A 16,513-nucleotide genomic window follows, 5' to 3' on the forward strand; every position below is an offset into this window, starting at 1 on the left:
TCAAGATTTTTTGAGCTTTGGTTTGCAACTATGCTATCAAAATATTGTAATACTTTGAAATTTGAAAATCTGTAAAAGTTAGCAAACGGATCTATTTTGCATCTTATCTAATCAATTAAATTACCTAAGATTATTATATTTCATCAAATTTAGAACACCTTTCATTCGCAGATAAAATAGAAGAGAAGAAAAAAAATATAGATTCTATTTCATTTCCAGAAGAAAAAAAAGAATTTCCTAACTCGTTAAACTTTTATCTAACAGATTGTAAAATCAAAAATATAGAAAGGAAAAATATTTATATAAAAAAATGTTTTTTAATTATCTATTTTTTCTGAAATAAAAGTAAAGTAGAATTTGGTATAAACTTTTACCATGATAAAACTCATGAATTGGCCCATTACAAAATTGGATAATTTCCTTCCCCAGGCCTGTTATAACGTCAAGGAATTGCTTACTGTCAGTCTTAAAACTATGGTTGCTATAAAGAAAATGTCTAAGAGCTATCATGTACTCTTAAGACTTTATCTCGCAAAAATGATTGCTCATTATTTGCTCTAATGCAATGATTTTAATTAGGTGAAAAAATGAAGTCTTAATATTCATTAATTTTCAAATTAATAACATGAACTTTCCTGGCAGTTCTAGCTGTACAAGGCAAAGGCAATAAGTTGAACCTTTCCATGAGCTAAGGTTACGGTATTCACCATATTCTAACTATGAATGTGACGTGCCTAACATATGTAGAACATCCTCTAGTAAGACATGATGCAGACCAAAGTTTTTATTACAAAAAAAATAAGAATAGGCATTTTTTTCTTCAGATTTTTTAGTGAAAAACCATAAAAACATACAATCCATAAATATATAGTGGGTACAAATTTCAAACTGTTTAGTACAGGAACCTTAACTTAGCGCAGGACCATCAAAAGAAAATTTCTTGAAATCAGAGAGCAAAAATTCACAGAAGTTCTAAATGTTATTTTCTTTACACAGTTGTCAATTAAATTGAAATGTTAAAGATTTTTAATTAGAAAATTTTGTAATACCTATATTTTCTAGTATCACTTTGAAGTCGATTATTATCCAGTGGATTAAAATGTGCAATCATAAGTTTTTTTATTACCGCAGAAAGATGTTTATAATACGATGCAATAAATAACTATTACGGAATTTAGTGTTGCTAACAAAAATCTAACCGATATTGAGGAACTTAGAAATTGATCATGCACGATGTATTTCAATAGTTTGTCTAAATATCTTCCTTTGACAATTTTATAGCCTCAATAGTAGTATTACTTTGGAGTTTATTACTCTAATTAAAAACAGAATATAAAGCAGTAAACAAAATTCCCATTATAAAGAAAACTGAAATTGTAAGGTTATTGGAAAATCTATTTTTACAACTTTTAGTAAATGCCAGGAGAGCGGACCTGGATTCTTTCAAACAAAAGGTCTGGAAATATTTTTTTTATGGTTTTGGTCCAGAACTTCCAACAGGATTTGGACAGCATACTTTTTTCAACATTGATTGTGAGTCGTGACAAAGTTTGAAGTGTAAAATGCAGGGATCTAAAAAAATAAGACAATGACCGATAAATTAATATACATCCACAAAGATAATACACAAATTATTCCTTCTGTAGATTACAATTAGAAGTTGAAACGTCTGCACACTTTACGTCATGAACCAACCAATTAAAATTCAATAAGTCCCTAGAGTTGTTCAGCCAACGAATAAGGACAAAACTTTGGGGACTAGTGTAATAAACAGCTCAATGTCCCCTTCCTCCCTGGTAAAATGTTTGATTCTTTTCTTACTAAATATTACAATTTTAATTTGAATACAGATCTGCTGCACTGGTAATAAGTTTAAATTTTTGCCTGCTCGCGAGGATCTTAAGGGATAATCTAATAGACGATAAATTATTGTACATCTCCAATGATAATGAACAAAACTGCCCCATGTATAAATTTAAATTATTGGCTGTAAAGTGAGGAATAGGATACTTTTTAACCAAGCAATAAAAACCAATAAAAGTACCAAAATTTTTTAGCCAATGAAAAAGATAAATTGGTTATGAAACTTTGGGTTCTAGTTTAATTTAAAGTCCAATATCCCCTCACTCCTTGCTTTTTTCGTGGTTACAACTTTGAAAAAGTTAGAATATTTTACTTGCATATTACATATCTATAATACAAAGTAGCTTGATGTCTGTACGTCCGTCCGTCCCCTAAGATCTCGGTAACCACCGAACCGATTGAATACTACTGGTCCTGTGGTGGTTTTAGGCTATTTTCTTGGGGGGTGGGACACCTCCAACCCCAAAAAACAAAAATTCCCCATCCTTTTTTTTAGAAGCAGTTGGCTGTAGCAGTAGTTAGCCTGTAGCAGAGCCTATTTTTTTTTAACAAATTCTATATGTAGCAGTAGGTAACCTGTACCAGTGCCTATTTTAAATAAATTCTATATAGGAGGGTTGACTTCCCCTTACCCCATAGGGCGAAGCCCCTAGAGGCTAAGGGCGAAGCCACTAGTTGTTCAAATAGAATCTCCTTCTGTTATTAAAACTAAAGCAAGTTATCTAATACTAATCAAATGGTGCTAACAAGCAATATAATACTAGATCTATGAAACAAATACAAAATACACCCTTTGAAATAAAATGCTTGGCTGAAATAATATAAAAGGTCATTGAAATCTGTTCATAAATGAAATATAAAAAGCATATGTATATCTAAAACCGCATTATCTTTGCGAACATTATTGTCTGTTAAGTCTAAAATGTAAGCCTAATTCTAATTGCCTTTTTCATACATTATCTGCAAAAGACAGTTTCTGTCTGTAAAACAAAACAAAAAAGAATTGTAGGTAAAAAGTATAGGTAATACAATAATGGCATATCTGATTGTCTACAAAAAATTGTCTATAACTTTAAGATAATAATCAGATGAAGTACTTCAATTTTAGATATTTTATGGTTTCAAGAAACCACAGGAGCATTAAAAAATCACTTGGTATTATGAAAATAATTTGGAGCTAAAAGCTACAAGATTCTCTATTTTTACTCAAATGGTTTTATCTCTTGCTAAGGATTTTTAAAAAAAGCTCTATCATATTATGTGAATTTTAGGTTTTATTGGAAAAAAACAAGCAAAATGTTCGCAGAAGTTCCCAAGAGAAAATAAGTTAAAAGCACAACCTTTTCTCTGTAAGTATATAAACAACAAGGATGACAATATGCACAACTTTTATATTTCTTTTTACAAATAACATCTACAAATCGCAATCCTATCAAATATTATGTTCCATTGAACTGTTAAAGGAAGGAATCAAAGTTTTCAAATGAAACAATTGAATACCAATTTTTCTAACAGATTTTTTTTCTGACTAAACACAAAATGATATCTCAATTTGAAAATAAGATACTTAGGCTCTAGTAACTAGTGCTGAATTGTCAGACTTACTGTAGGATTAATCAAAATTGGTTATTATAGAAAAGCTTTGCTGCTAAGAAGCTTATAAAATATTGATGTATCGCCAAACCAAGCTTTTCCATCATAGCGGATAATAAAACATCTGACATATTTTTGACAAGTTATTCACATAATTCAAATTTATTATCGATATATTATAATATTAACATTACTTGCATTATCTATTACAAAATAAAGACCCATACGTCATAAAATTCAAAAGGATAATTTCTTTTTATATGCGAAGCTTTTCTATATAAGTGTTAATGTCTGTTTGTCCTACCGTTTCGGTGCTTCGCTTTTATGGATGTCATCCTTGTTAATATAATAAATAAAAGGAAAGTTAATTCTTGAGGAGATCTTGTGACTCGATGTATTAGGAACAGTATTTTAGTTATAGGAAAATTAGCTCAATTTGTATTTATTAAATCTAAATTTCATCAAAACTATATCTTTGATTTTATCAAACCTATTATCATATACTTACCTAATTCCATACCAGTATTTACTTAATAATTTTTTTAAGAAAGGAATGGATATTTGTAAGAGAGCGAAGAAAAGATAAGAAAAAAGAGAGTGAGAGAAACAAGGACAAGAAAAATATAAACAATGAACTTCCTATAAAGAATTTATCATCCACAAGTATCAAAGCACAAAATAAATCATGTTTGGAAAGGCAGGTTAGTTCATTAAAAGAGCAGATTGGTAAAGTTAATTTTAACAAACAAAGGGGACTATCCACGAACGAGAGCACATGATTCTAAGTACCTTCCAGCATTGATCCTAAGTATTTTCCTAAGTATTTTCTAATAAGTCACTATATATTATTATTGTATTGACGAGAAAATTTATGTTTCACCATATTTTTTTAGGTATTTTAATTGATTTATGAAGCTTATTCTTTTAATAAAATGAATATTTGATGATACATATGCGAATACTTGTGTTATATAGATTGTAAATTAATCCATATTACCATTAATTTAAACATACATATGAGATATAGTAAATGTGCTTTTGATTTTTTTAATTTTTATCATTTGACAACATGGACAATTAAAGACACCCCGAATTCAACAAAACGTTTGATAGATATTTGACTAAAAATGCTGTACCTTTTTTTTACTTTTCTTCAACTTGAAGTGGTGAAACATAAATATCTCGTCAATATATTAATTATTTATAATAGTGACCTATTATATTTTGAAAGAAAATACTCAGGGTCAATGCTGGAAGGTACATAGAATCACGTGATCTTGTTCGGGGATAGTCCCCTTTTAGCCGTCTATCTTGAATAGCAGTCGAGAAAATTATATCCCCACTCTAGCGTTGCAGATTGACAGACAGGGTGAATAGAGTAGATTTCCTATTGAAAAACATTTGTTATGCATTCAACAAAACAAATCAACAGCTAATGAATGAAGTAGGTAATAAGTTTAAAATCAATCGAATGTTTCTAATCAGCCTCAGTTATCCATTCAGGACGGACGGATCAACTGTACGTGAAGATAAGCTTCACTTTAATAAATGCAGAAAATTTATTCAACATGAAAAAAAATAACTAAAAAACTCAAAGGGATGAATTGAAAATTTTGTGAAGTTGTAAGAGAGCTCATAGGTGCGGTGTCACACAAATCTATGGGATTTCAATTTCTGTTTAGTTGGGGGGTAATAGGGATGCAGATTTATGCATCCACACAGGAATAAAGGAATAAAAACATCAAGATAAAATCACTGAATTTTCAAGTAGTTGAAAGAAACACAGCCAAAAAAAGGAGTTATTGAACTTGGTAACTTCATTGGTAATTTTTAAGTATTATATTAAATTAATTTTTTGGAGGTGAGGGAAAAGTTATATTATATTAACCCCTCCCTTATTACCCTTTTTCTAGTAAGGTTTGTCCGTAAAGATCTCAATACCCACTTAACCTATTTAGTTGTCTAGTTCTGTTAGGAAACTTCAACTTACTACTGTGTTGGTTTTAGGCTATTTTAGGGCGAATCTACTAGTGAGTTAAGAGTAAAAAATCTGATAAAATCCATAATTTAAGCTGTAACCTATTTCCCAGTGCGTGAACTGAGTCATAAATTAATTAGAAAAATATGCATGTAATCCTGGTATCCCTGAAATCCCTACTGCATTCGCAAACAGAGTTGCCATTCTATTTCAAAATTACCACTTATTTATACATTTATAATAAAATTTTTGCATTGCAATAAAAATTAGGACACCTTAAACAACTATCATAAAACAATAATAATTTTTATCAAGAATTATAAGTTTTCTATTTGAAACCTATGCAAAACAAATATAGTAGGGTAGATATGTTTCATCTTAATGTCGTCATCAGCCTACTTCAACAATGCAAAAACGTGAAGTTTAGAAATAGTTTAGTTTTAGTGACCATGTTAAAACTTTTTTCTATTGGAAGCTCTACTATAAACACACTTGAGTTGGAAAAAAAATAATCCCCTTCAAATATTCTTGAAATAACATCATAATTTTCATCTACAAATTTAGCAATTTTTTTAGGAAAAAAAATAATATTCTGCCAATGCAAGCTTTTAGAGTAAGTATATTTAAATTTTATAGCATAAGAACAAAATAAATTTAACATAAAATTGATTAAAACTAAAGCCATGCAACCCCGAGGAAAATATGTGCAAACAGAGGCAGAAAAAAATTAAAATGAAGTAGAATAGAACCATATTCATAGATCTTAATCTTTCCTTCAGCAAGGATGACACCATCAGTAAGTTGAGTAGCATATCCCAAATAGAGTCTTACTAATGTTGGTATGGATAGAGTAGCACAACCACAAAAGACAAACTACAAAATATAAAGAGTCTATTTTGATAAATAGAGCCTAAGATAAATGTAAAAGCCAATGATTTCAATTTTAAAAATGCCTCTGCTATTCAAAAGGATTATTGCATTTGCTTTTTCTAGATAATATTATATTTTTTTATATTTGTTATGTAGGTATTATCTTTTGCAGGTCATATTCTAAGGAAATTATGTCAATATAGTTTCAAAAAAGAATCCTGTTGATCTTCACATCTCAGTATTAAGAGACATGTCCATCGATATTAAAAGTTTGTTCCATGTCACTTCGGCCTATTTCCAGTGACAGTAATGGTAAAAATAGAGTAGCTCTACTCTAAGATGGAGTGTATAGTGACATAGTATGATGGTGAAAAATGCAAAAATGATTTTTGCCAACAACGCGAGTACAAAAAAAATCCTGGCTTAAAGGAATTAGTAAATAAGTCATTATTTACTCAAATCCATTTATTTTATTTGTAAAGATTAAATCTTCTTTTTATATTGGTAAATGATAATAATAAGAATGAAATATTTGACTTTAACAGTTTGCTTTATAAATATTTTTATCCTTGGAGGTGAGAACAAAATGAACCCCCTGCCGCCCTCTCCATCTATTCCTGCATTTTTCCTGGATTACCCTAAAGTACAAGTAATCCTATTTATAGAAATGCCAAGGCTCTGCTATGCTAACTGCAAGGTGCATTTTTTTTATAAAAACGTAGCTTCCATCTTATTATAATGTGTTAGTCTGTCATGTTCTTGTATGTGTAATTGTCCTTTAAAATTTAAGTTTGATAACCTAAAATTAAACAAACCATACCCTGCATGGTTTTTTAAAAATAAATTGCTGAAAAATGGAAAACATAATTCCGAAACAAAGAAAGAAAAAGGCATAAAAGTAATGAATAATATGTCAAAAAATGCTATGTTAGATTAGCAACTTAATCAACTAGCTTTGAAAGTTATAATACTTGTTAATGATATGAGTAAGATATCGCTTTAATTAGAGCAAAATATTAATATGCTCATGCAAATGTATTTTAAAATGAGAATGTTTTTATACTGTATGTACTGTTAAGAGGTGAGGCGTAACTACTACTTTTTTAAAACTAAAAGTAACTTAGCAAAAAGGGGGTATGATTTATTTTGCTTTAGAGTTGCTTTAGTGTATTTAAATTAATCTCCTAATATGACATTTTTCGTGTTCTTATTTTAACAGCCCATGTTTTGTATTTAATTCTATTTTTATTGTCTTAATTTAATATAATGATATTTTTTTATTATCTAATAGTTGACCATAAAACTGCATTATGTCTTACATAATGTAAAATAGTCTAGTAACAAAGAAACTAAAAGCAATAAGAGATAATAAACAATAGGATGGATAAGTTTTATTAAATAAAAAACAAACTACCTAAGGTGAAAAGGAATTGTGGGTGGGTGATTAAATTATTTTTTCGGTCCTGTATGACATTTTTACTTAACTCCAACATTTAATGTAATCTTATAACACCTTTGTAACATTTTTTTCATAGTAATTGTCTTTCTAAATGGGAATAATTTAGACTTGAGTGAGGAGCAAGGGGGCTATAATGTCTGGGGCAAAACAATTAAAACTTACAAACACAAGAATATTAACATCAAATGAGCGCAGTTTTAATAACAAGAAATATAATTATGCTAATAGTTGATTTCACAAAAATAAAAATATTTACTAAACCAAGTGCCCCTAGACTCTAGGGGCCTCTAGAAACAGAGAAAAAAAATAGATTAAAACCTAACCCAAACCTACATAATGCAGAACTCCGTCATTTCAGTAGTTCAAAGAATGAACAATTAACCTTGGTTTTTAATATTAGTTGTGCTAGTAATGTTGTGTTCATAATTTAAAAATCTACAACACTTTTAAAAAGAACTGCATTGAGTTACAAATAAAGAAGCTATAAGAACTAAAATTTTAAAACAATGTAAATTCTAGAATGTCTAATGAACTGACGTACAATTTATGATTGTGGAAAGGTCTGATTCCAACAAAGCTCATTCGTATTCTATCCTTACTCTATTAACTTACACAACATGGAATACTCATAGAATTGTTGATATAGAATACTCACTACATCTCAATTATGTAATATTTATCCATAGAATAATCAATATAGGATAATATATATTCATCTTCGAATCCATCTAGAATGCAGACTACACCTAAATAATGTATATATCTAACAATACAATAGGTGACTTAGTATAATAACTAAATATAGCTCAACGTGTATGTAAAACTCTACATCAAATGTAAATAGTTTTTCATATCTGTCATTGCCTCCTAATTATGAACCTTTTAATTTCAATTGAACTGTTTACCTAAGGCTGGTCAACATGGATTTGTTTTTCTATGGTATAAAAAGATTATACAATTTTATTAACACGGACAATTAGTGTTAAGCCTTAAATCATAAGTGATAAAACTGTTTTTGGTTTTTATTTCAAGCAGCAGTCCACAATTCATTTTTCACATTGTTAAATATTTAAGTAAAACACATAGTTTAACATTCCAAAAATGTTCTATTTGTACAGATGATTAATCTAAGCAAATGTACACAATAACCAATAGAACCAATCTTACTAAAGTTTTGTGGTAATTAAACAACCTTTGCAAAACACATGACAAATTCTGAGATGCCATTTACTAAACAGCGTTTACAGTCAGAAACTTTTTTTAAAACAAGGACAATTACGTTCATATCTATAATACAAAGTAGAATGATGTCTGTCCGTCCGTCCGTCTGTCTGTCTGTCCGTATGTCCCTTAAGATCTCGGTAACCACTGAACCGATCGGATTCTCCTCTTCAGGGAATATACCTACTGGTCCTGTGGTGGTTTTAGGCTATTTTCTTAGGGGGTGGGACACCCCCAACTCCCCCCCCCCTTCCAAAAAACAAAAAATCCCTCCAACCAATTTTTTTTAATTATTTAAAATAGTGGTGGAGTGGGGGCTCTCGTAAGGTGGGTTGATATTGGAATGGGTGATTTTCCCAATATGGCGAGAATAATATGGCACAATATAACCTAGAAAATTGCATTTTCAATTCAAAATATGTTTTTATAAGCATCGCTGATATAAAAAAATAATCGTAATTTTTTATTTTTGACGCCATTTTTTTGGTAAGGTTTCGTGATTTTTCAAAAAAATATCTACCAAATGGTTGACTCTACATAAAAAATGAACCCATTTTTGAATTAGTCGACCCCAAAAACCCCCATTGTCGTATATAATACTTATCAATAACACATAAATTTACGGAAATATTAGAAATTTACCTATAAACGGACAATTAATGTTAAGATACAAAAATTGATATATAATACGTAAGGGATTCAAGCATGCACTAATACAATGTGTCTTTAAGCTAGTTAATATAACAATAAACCCCCATCAACCTGCTTTACCCCATTCCCTCCCCTCCTACTGTAGGAACAACCTGACCAATAAATTATATTAATATTAGCAACCGAAATTGACGGAAAACTTTCCACTCTGATAAATCTATTCTATCTATCTATTTTATATCTATTAATTGTTTTAAGCGAAGCTACTCTATAATTCACTTTGTATGTCCGCAAGTCAGTCTGACAAAAACTTCAAGTGCTTTTATTGTATTTAGATGTAAAGTTTTTAACAAATACCTAATACTTATTTAAGAAAAGTTAATTTTGTTTTTCAAATTATCGTTCATTGTCTTATCCCTTAAGAAGGCTGGTATTTGTAGAACAAGTAGTAAACAAAGTTATAAACCAATAAATATAATCTACATAAGGGGTAATTACAATGGGGATGTATGTAATTGTCTTATCCCTCGTACATTTGTTCCTTTTGTTACAGTTTTAATGGTTTTTATGATTATTAGTTCATTACAGGTACCCAAAGTTTCGTACCCACGTTGGTTCCTAAACTATAAGTACCTCCTAATTTATTGAATTTTGATTAGTTTGTTTATAATCATTGGAATGTATAACTTTTTATTGTCCATTGTCATTTCCCTTTTTTTGTAGCTTTAAATATTTTTCTCTTTAATAATTATGACAGGTATTTACAGGGATTGAAAGGACATTGGAATATAATTTATACTGGTCCCCAATATTTCATAAAATAATATCATTTGTTGGCTTTACAAATCTACAATGTTTAACTTTTCCACTAATGATTTGAACTTACATTGGGCGATTTAAATTTATTAATCATCCATTGTCTCATCCCTTATGTTAAATTCTTGGTTGACTAAATATTTTTATTAATCTATGTCTCTCAGGGATAAAAGGGGATTAAGACTATGGATGATAAATTGATATACATTGTACATTCCCAATGATGATAAACAAAATTATTGGCTAACAAGTTTGAACACTACTATTCTGGAAACAATGAATCAAAATTTGATAAAAATACTCAAAATAATTCTTAAGCTGAATGTTTTGTGACTATCAATGATACACAATTGCATCATTGATAATAAGTGGAATAGAATATTTATCAGTTCCCACACCCCTAAAAATCATAGTAAGGGGAGATGGAGGGGTGTTAAAACTTGAAAGACAAAAATAAAAGAAAAAAACATGACTTTATTATTACGATTAAATAAAATACAGCTATCTTTAAAAAAATGAAAATATTATGATATTTGATAAAAAAAATGTGTTATATCTTTTTAGATATCCTTTCCGGCTAATTTATTTTCAGGTTATCGTTTTTGTGGTTAAATTTACGTGCATTTTGATAGGTTTACCATTATTGTGGCTTTAAAAATAAGAAAGTTAGGATTTTGAGCTTCTACACCAAAACAGCGAATTTTAGAGTAGCTGCGCGAAAGTTGTTATTTGAGTAAAAATGATTTTTTAAGTTTCAGGGCCTTTGAAATACATATTTTTAGCTTGGCCAACTTGGGAAAGTGTGAAAATCAAGAAAAAGGGGTAAATCAACCCACCTTACAGTCTCCAGGTAATAAAAGATGTAATTATACCTCTTTGGGCAAAGCTCCTAGAGGCTAGGGGCGAAGCCGCTAGTGTATAAAAAAGAAGATGATAGATCAGGTGAGATTTTTTATATAATAAGTTTTTAAATTAACCTTTAAATTGTAGGTGTGTTAGTTTATGTACTGGTTCGTAGAAGTTTTTGTGTACATGTCGGACAAAGCTATATCTTTTGGAAATATAGAGAAAGATAGCAATGAGCTCTGTAATTAGGGATTTTACTTAATAACTAATAACACAAACACGGTCCGCACTTACGCTGTAAAGTACGTTTATGGACAGACCCTAGTCATAGAATAGTTGTGCAGTTATTAATGATAATAAAATGTAAAGAAAGTAAATGATTCAATAAGAGTAAATAAGGTGATGCCTTGGGAGTCCTAGCATCGGTCCTTTTAACAGTTTTTACTAAAAATAAAACAATGCATCTCTATAGAAATGTTTTGGGCCATATTCATAAGAATCCATTTGGATTATCAGGGAGGTGGGAATAAAAATATATGTAAACAAAATTTATAATTTTTAGAATTTAAAAAGGGGGGAGGCGGATGTGCAACTTTTTGAAACCAAAAGAAAAACGCGCATGATCTCAGCCCATAAAAGAGTTACAGCTCTAAAATTCAGCACAGCAGTTGCTTTTGTGGAGAACAATATGGAACTGTGAAGAAACGGCGGTGGAACCGCCGCCCCCGCCAAAAACCGCCGAATTTTTTTTTACCTTTTCTCGCCATAATAGACAATTTTTAACCATCTGAGATAACCTTTTTTTTTCATAAAAACATGTTTGAAATATTACAAGTGTCACGTGAAAATATAAGGGAAATTTTTATGGAAAAAAAGTTTATCTCAGATGATTGAGAAATGTCTAATTTGGCGAAAAAAAGGCATAAAAATTTTGGCGGGGAACGTGTGTTAGGCGGGAGTGGCGGTTCCGCCGCCGTTTCTTCACAATTCCATATTGTTCTCCACAAAAGCAACTGCTGTGCCGAATTTTAGAGCTGTAAGTCTATTATGGGATGAGATCATGCGCGTTTTATTTTTGGTTTCAAAAAGTGGCACATCCGCCCCCCCTCTTTAATTCTATAAAATATTACTAATAAAATGGAATACATAACACGTGTATTTTTTTTATTAAACTTTTAATACATAAAAACTTTGTCAAAAATTTTGAAAACGTTATATACAATATACATATATGAACAATTCAATAGAAATATAGTTACAATTGTCCCTAAATTCCTGAGAGAAAGAGAGAGAGAGAGAAAGTGGCTGAGCTTGCCAAAAAATATCAACAAAAATAGAGAGTAGTTTGAATGGGATGATCAACATTAGAATAATCAGTATTATCTTTATAATATTAATATTTTGCTTAATTGTCTCGTTACAAAATTTTACATTTTAAAGTAATTGAAATATAAACGTTGTATACCTAGTATTTAAGGGAGTTTGTACATGTATAGGAAATGAAAATTCAGTATTAAATTTTGCCCTGGCCGTCTGGGCTTGTTTTTATGGTTATCAACCTAATTCTTTATGATTGGATCTACCTGTAAAACTTTGAGAATTGAATTTTTGGGCCTTTCCTTCTAGGGGCTAGTGGGGCAAAAGACCCCCCCCCCCCCAAACACTAAAATTTTAGGTTATGAGCTTATTTTTGAAGATATCGAGCTGATTTTTGCCAGTCAATGATGTATTATTGACAGTATAAATAATTTATTGTCATTTATAGTCAAATTCAGAGAATACATCCACTGCACTGTAAATTTGCTGGGTGTGTAAATGGCAGCCCCCCATTTCTTTTACCATTCAGAAAATAATATTTTTTGTTAATTTGTAAAGGTTTAGTGATTATATAAGAATGGAATGTAAAATATTTGGAGAGTAAAAATTTAATTTTGATTAGTTGATCCCAATATTGTACAAATTTTTCAACCAATAATTTCAATCGACGCTGTGGTAATTTTGTTTATTATCATTGGGGATGTATATAAAGGGAATGGTAGCTTTCGCAGAATTCCGAAAGGGCGTGTGTTTTAAGACATTAAAATAAGAGTAGAACTCTAAAATTTGGCATTGCGGTTGCTTTAAAGGGGTATAACGTGGTTTTGTGAAAAAACGGTGCCCGAACCGCCGCTCCCGCCGAATTTTTATTACGTTATCTCGCCAAAAAAAGACAATTTTGATTCATTTAAGACAACCCTTTTTTTCTAAAAAATTTCCCCTATATTTTCTCTCGTCACTTATATTTATTTTTATCACAATTGGGACATGTTTTTAATATCAAAATCCAAAAATTCACAAGTGTTCAGAGCAAATAAAAGGTACCTAAACTTTATTAGAAAATAATAAGTTTGTCTTAAATCATTCAAATTTGTGTAATTTAGCGAGATAGGGCAAAAAAATTTAACGTTTTCGGCGGCAGCGGCGGTTTTGCCGCCGTTTCTTTACACTTCTATATTGTACCATATTAGAGCAACTGCCATACCAAATTTTAGAGTTCTACTCCTGTTTAAGTCTTAAAACACATACCTTTACGGAATTCTGCAAAAGCTACCACTTCCTTTATCGTCAGTTATCTTATTCTTTAAGGTCCCTCTTACAAGCTAGTCTACTTAAAAATCTTTAGAAGTCGAATTTATGCATTTTTCTTCTTACTTTTTGATGAGTTGAAATTCTGATCAATGGATATACAGCTAAGATAAACCGCCCCCCCCTCCAAATTTATCGAAAAATATTAAAAGCACAATAAGGATGTTATTAGGTATAAAGAAATATAATTTCCTATTATTGTAAAGTAACGGATTTTTTCACCACTACTTTTTAAAAGTCAACACCCTGTCCCCCACAGAACCTCAAAAATCTTAAATTCGACCTAACAATAAATTTCTCAGACGCTATTTCATCATCAAAAAAGATTTTTTGACTCAGGGGTATGAGCCAGCTAATGTTTAATGAAGAAGTAAACCCCAGTCTTTCCCCCATAGCCCTCCGGGGGCTCAAAACTCTCACTAAATTAACCTAACCTTATTTCTCAGGAACCACTTGATGAACCGTGCAGATATATATTTAGATCCTATATATATAATTTACAAAAACTTGTCCTTTCCTAGCAGTTGGTGGGGTCGGCAGCGGACAAACAGTTTGGCAACAGAATAGTTTTTGGTTGCTTAAATATATGTTTAGTATTCGAGAATTAAAAGTAAAAGTATTTATTTGCAATGTTGCTGTTACGCTACCTTAGAGCATATTTGACATTGTCTAATAATAAAAAGTTTTAAAATCTATTTGAAGTATTCGCGCAACTTCCCCTGGTTGTGTAAGAAGGGAGATTATTGGGTGGTTTGGCTTAATAGGCACGTACATAATATCTGTACAACCCTTATCCCAAGCTCCTCAGCAGAGAGCGTCATCCATTACGGTGACTTAATTTGGGACACCTGCCATACTCAGCGATGGTGAGGTAAATAAGGAGTAGCTCCCTTGAAACAGCGGGCCGGTCAAGGCATAATGTACTTGAGCGTGGAGCTTGATGCCCTAGTGGCTATACAAAAGTGTCTCGTCCTTCTCCATGACTACTTAGGTCCAAACACTAAGAAACAATGGCTACACAAACAAACAAGTACATATGAAACAGATTCAAATATCATTGCTTTAGCTAAGTAAATCAAATTAAGAAGGTACAACGTTGTAACTAAGCTTATTATAACAAAAATATTAAATAACATTGACTTTAATCTATTATATGATTATAAAATTTAAATAGCTTACCTTATAATATATGAGTCATACACCAAGTAATCTGTCTTTACATTACACACATTCACTTTTTTTTAACAATAATATATAATAAAATACCTTTCACTAAATTGCAGAAACCCATTTGTTTTGAAGTATAGCGCGCATGCCGCGTAGTAATTTTCAAGTTAGGGTATACCAAATCATAAAATTAAAATTATAAAAAAAATTCGTATTTTTAATTTCGCTCTAAAGTAAGGCTAAAATAAATTTTAACATAATATTCATTGCAAAATGTGCAGATTATCAAAAATTTGCCTAATTTTGAAATCCAAAAGTAATGTACAAAAAATTTAACTGAGTGTTCGTTCAATTACTGAAATTGTATTAAAAAAAAAAAAATTTTAAGTTTTAGAGAAGGCACATAGATTTTACCTTAATTTAACCAATTACAAGAAAAAAAATCTTATACTGTCAATTGCTGTGGTAATGGTTCTGTTCGTTCCAAGGAATAGAAACTCTCAAAGAAGGTGCACAGTGACCCATCAAGATCTATTTCGCCGTAGAATCGCCTTTGAGCTCGTGTAATATATGAACCGATTCCTATGCTACCTCGAATCCCATTCGCCATGAATTAACACCTATTTTTTGGCGATAAACGTTGGAAAATTGGCCTTTCAAGCAAAAGGTAGCATGCAAGTTCGCCATCGATATTGTAGTAAGTAGCACAATAGTAGCATAAATTAAAAGAGCGAGAGAGAGTGAGAGAGAGAGAGAGAGACAGAGTTTATACCATTCCCGGCCTAATCCTATTATATAAAGTAGTAAGTTTTTTTTATCTGTAGTGAAGGATCTTGCTAACTGCTGATCCAATATGGTTCTCCTTCAGAGTGAAGCTTCTTATAGATCCCAGGGTCGTTTTAGGCTGTTTAATTTTTATAAAAAAAAGTCGTTGTAAGGTTTTAAGTTATTTTTCTGCACTTCATAGAGAAAATAATAAAAGAGAGAAATCGAGGTATTTGAAGGACTAAAATAGGCAGTGGGCCTAGAGGCCTATATTGAGCAATTGCCGCGCTGAATTATAATGTTATTCCACCACTTTTCAAAATGGGAATATCTTAAAATTAAATATAATTTCAAGACAATTATAGTTGCTGTTTGAAGCATAAATCTAATTTTTATAGGATGATATAGAAATATTTTGAATTATCATCCATTCTGATGAAACCTAATGAAAGAATATAAAATTATCATTATTAATTTTTCATGACTTTGCTACTGACTTTAATCATAACACTCATTATTAGCTTATAAGATTTATATTGCAGTCTATCTAACTTATATTTTTTAATAAATAAACGTTTTTACAAATTTAATATGATCATTTGATTGTAAATTATAATAATCAGTTTTTCAGTGCCATCTAGCTTTGGATATAGAACTAG

At 30.6% G+C, this 16,513-nt stretch overlaps 1 protein-coding gene across 1 annotated transcript in view; it reads right to left on the reverse strand.

Annotated features, from left to right (window-relative positions):
• Nca (neurocalcin homolog) overlaps nucleotides 1-15,272 on the reverse strand; it is a 116,041-nt gene extending 100,769 nt beyond the window's left edge. Inside the window, exon 1 of the mRNA XM_080164057.1 lies at nucleotides 15,102-15,272. The gene's annotated coding sequence lies outside the window, so the exon portion shown is untranslated. The remainder of the gene's footprint in view (nucleotides 1-15,101) is intronic.
• Nucleotides 15,273-16,513: the final 1,241 nt, after the last annotated feature.

Source organism: Acartia tonsa, chromosome 1 (genome assembly GCF_053477335.1).
Source record: "Acartia tonsa isolate MP-2025a chromosome 1, ASM5347733v1, whole genome shotgun sequence".
NCBI classification, from domain to species: Eukaryota; Metazoa; Arthropoda; class Copepoda; order Calanoida; family Acartiidae; genus Acartia; species Acartia tonsa.